Genomic DNA, 4,040 nt, shown 5'->3' with positions numbered 1-4,040 from the left:
AGGGGATTAAATGTACCTGCCAGTGTAACAGGAGATATGTGCTATATGTCACATGAGGAACATTTTGCATGTAAAAACGGGGGAATAATCCAGACTTGATGTGTTAGACACAGGTTTGAACTGCCAACCGCCAATACAAGTCAGAAGAAGAAAAACTCCCTAGTGGGTGAAGTTTATATTAAGGTAACATGACGTCACTATTACCAAAAATACGTACGTCAAAGTCAAAAGTAGATGAGAGGAACATGGGATTTGACTGGTTTTCAGGGCGTCTGGATTCATCTTGTAATAATTAATGAATTCATCTTATTCCTCGAGGAGCACCAATTACAGTAATGTATTCATTTTTGCTGTAGCCTAACGCAGTAATGTAACGCTTTACTAATTAAATTTCGGTAATATTATACTCGTTCCAATCTCAGTACCGTGAGTTCCAACGCATTTTAACGCAACATTAGTGGTGTTTTTTTTTTGTTTGTTTTTTTAAGAATTCCTCAACCCCGCGAAACATTCTTAGGAAAAAAACGCCGTCAGTGTTATTTCCTGTTGCTGGATTCGACGGTGGAGATGACTGCAGAGACAGATACATTTGCAAGATAGATATTTTTTTTTATTTTTTTCAGGAGTTATGACGCTGCGTTGAAGTGAGGTGCTGTCCCGTCTCTGTCCCCGTGGTCAGAACCAGAGACACGGACAACATGTCCCAACCGGTGAAGGTCAGCACTTAGACTGTGTATTATTAACATTAACGGAGTATGGTCAGCACGGACAGCAGTGTGTCCATAGACTGTATATTTTATATATAATATTAACGGTCTACGGTCCGCGCAGACAGCAGTGTGTCCATTGACTGTATATATATTTAATATTTAATATTAACGGTCTATGCATGGTCCGCGCGGACAGCAGTTTGTCCGAGCTGCTAGATAGAAACATGTCGGGAATAATGTTTGCCGTACATAATATTATTGCATTTTAGTAGCCGTAACTCTGCATGTAGTGGAATGGTTTCCATTGACGACCGTGTCTTTTACTGGGACCATTTGTTTAATATGTTGCAGTTTTACAAACTAAAAAGTGAACAACTTAGCTTTGACGGACACGTTTTACATCTAGCGTCTCACGTTCATCTCAGTAAGCTAGCAAGAGTACAAAACAGACAACTTCCGTGTAGGCTGCTTCAAAATAAAAGCACTTCCTGTGACGGTTCGCAGTAAAACTAAATTCCTGTTATAAAATAAGGTTGTGTACCTGTTCACATGTCAGCTGTAAATAAAGTACTGTAAATAATGTAAATAGTGAGTTTAAATCACACTATAATTGACCATTTCCTTTAGACAGCCTTAATTTTCAACAAAACAACATGAATTTCTTATTCAAATGCTTTACAATCATTTTACAACAATGCCGTATTTTAATACAACTGTATGGTAGTTTTAATTGAGTATTTTAATTTTCTCCTACTTGCCAATTGTATGTTTTAATTATCTATTTGTATATGCTCCTACTTGCCTATTGTACATTTTAGGTATCTAATTGTATAGCTTTACCTTGCATATTCATATACATTTGACAAAACATTATGAATAATCTATGATGTATTAATGTGGATATTAATGTGGATATAGACTTTATTGATCTGGTAGCTGCCAAGTCAAACTTCCGGTGTTATTTTGGTGAAAGTAACGCAAAAGTAGTGTAACGCATTACAATTTAGAGACAGTAATATTGTAATATAACTAATTACTCAAAAATGCCAGTAACTAGTAATCTATAATATATTACATTTTGGAAGTAACTTGCCCTACACTGGTTTTTACTAATATAGTTGGTGGGTCAATGTATGTGAACCAATTGTGAAATAACTGCTAGGTCTATTTCATGTTTGCTGAACTAAAGACTGAGTCTTATCGGTTCAGACATTGTCTCAATAGATCAGGGATTCATATTCAGAGACTTTCCATGTAATTGCAAATAAGTTGTTAAATTTGGCCCAATGAGAGCGTGAGATACCAGTCCCTTTGTTTTACGTCTGTGATAATGAATGCTCTGTCCTCTCTCCTGTGTGTCAGACACGATGGCATCTCCAACCCCTCTCTCCAAGGCCAACACCACCTTCTCTCTGGCTTTGCTCCAAAAGTTCGGAGATGGCGATAAGACGGCAAACATCTTCTACTCTCCTTTCAGCATCTCTTCAGCCCTGGCTATGGTGATGCTGGGGGCCCGAGGCAACACAGCCACCCAGATGTCTGAGGTAAAAAACACACACACACACACACACACAAACATACACACATACACACATGCATACACTTACAACAACTGTCATAAAAGTAACAGACTAACATGGCATGCTGGTTCAGAAGGATTTTGTAAATTAAAGGACCAAAAAACAGACCTAAATTACTTTTGCTGAGTGTTTAACAGTGATCAAATTTTCCCTCAACAGTCTTTCATTTTTTTTGGCTGCTAGATAACCAAATTTGGACTCTGTGTATAGATAAAAAATAAAAAAATAAAAATGTATATCTACAAAAAATATGAAGAAATGCAAAATAAAAATGGTAAGATATGTCAGTGTATTTTCCTCAGAGGGGTTATTTGAATTTCCTTGGAATATGGGGAAAGAAATCTGAATTTTGGGTGACTAACTTGCTTTTTGATTTACATTTAGTTTTTCTGTTGGGAATTTACTTCCCATAATTCACTGGGAGTTGGAACACTGTATATTCGTCGGCGTATTGCATGGCGTCTTCTGAGGGATCGGCCAATGGAATCAATTTCTTGCAGACTCTGTCTAACACGCCACCTTTGACTGCGTAGCCCCCGTGACCTCAGGCTCCCTTGAACATATCGTTCACCTGCATTTGTGGTTGACTGAAGAATTTCAGCGACAACTCTGTTCAGGTTGTGATCTGACAGTGTTGCTTATGTCAGTGGCTGAATACCAAGCAGCTGTCTGTGCCTGTAGAGAGTCCGACAGCTAACTCCTAAGCATGATGCGATGCTTTGCTTTTCATTCCAAGGGATACTAAATGAGAGATTTGATCTTGTGAAATGCTATATTGAGGCCTTCCTTGAAGCCCCATCATCACAGGTGGAGGCAACAGGGCATACCTGTTCTCAGACCTGGCTCTTTGCTTGCTTTCATGAGAACTCATCAAAAAATGAAGATATCCATCTAAAGACTCTAATGTATTGATCGTTTCTCTATTTCTTGAATCTTCGAAAATCTCGAGATGGACATTAATCCAGATAAGGTTTGAACGTGACCACGAAGTTCTCCATAGAGCCTCCCATGAACAAAGAAATCTGTAGCTCCTCTTTGGATATTTTCAACACATTCCCATACATTGATAAAAAAATGTCTAAAGTCATTTTCATTGTTCCTTCCTCCAAAATGAGAAACTGAACTTGACAAAAACACAGGATTAGTTTGAATAGCATCATTGTGTAGGTGGGCTCCTTAAATCCAGGTTAGGACCAAGCTAAACAAGTCTTGCACATGTATTTTTGGGGTTTGAGAGTGACTTCCTGTTTAGGGAGGAACTTCCTGTGTCAGTGAAAGTAGTGGATACCACAAAAGATGAGCATCAAGAACACACATATGCTAAAGTGACTATAAGTTTGTGGCTGAGCTACTAAGTATGTGTGTGTGAGAAAAGGGTTTATACATGTGAGAAAGAAAACAAGTATATGTAATAAATAGAATGTATGTATGTAAGAGTAAAGACTGTGTGCATGAAAGTGTGAAAATATGTAAGTGTGAAAATGCATGTATGTGAAAAGAGAATATTTGTATGTATGCTGCTTGTGCACCTTTTTCTTCCACCCTTTTCTCTTCCATTTGACTTTTTTTGTATTAATGTGCCTTGATACGGCACTTTGAGAACATCCGACTTCCTTTGCAGTTACCTTTTGAGGCTTTCCCTCCTTGTGGAGGGTATGAATGATGGTTTTCTGCACAACTGTCAGGTCAGCAGTCTTCCCCATGATTGTGAATTCCACTAAACCAGACTGAGAGACCAATTAAAGGCTCA

At 38.2% G+C, this 4,040-nt stretch overlaps 1 long non-coding RNA gene across 1 annotated transcript; it reads left to right on the top strand.

Annotated features, from left to right (window-relative positions):
* The first annotated feature begins 304 nt into the window (after nt 1-304).
* LOC117937539 lies at nt 305-2,134 on the top strand. The gene is made up of 2 exons (XR_004655176.1): nt 305-716; nt 2,073-2,134. It is a non-coding gene; the product is annotated as an uncharacterized LOC117937539 (long non-coding RNA).
* Nucleotides 2,135-4,040: the final 1,906 nt, after the last annotated feature.

The sequence above is a fragment of the Etheostoma cragini genome, chromosome 22 (assembly GCF_013103735.1).
Source record: "Etheostoma cragini isolate CJK2018 chromosome 22, CSU_Ecrag_1.0, whole genome shotgun sequence".
Lineage (NCBI taxonomy): Eukaryota > Metazoa > Chordata > Actinopteri > Perciformes > Percidae > Etheostoma > Etheostoma cragini.
This window is presented reverse-complemented; position numbering and strand designations above follow the sequence as displayed.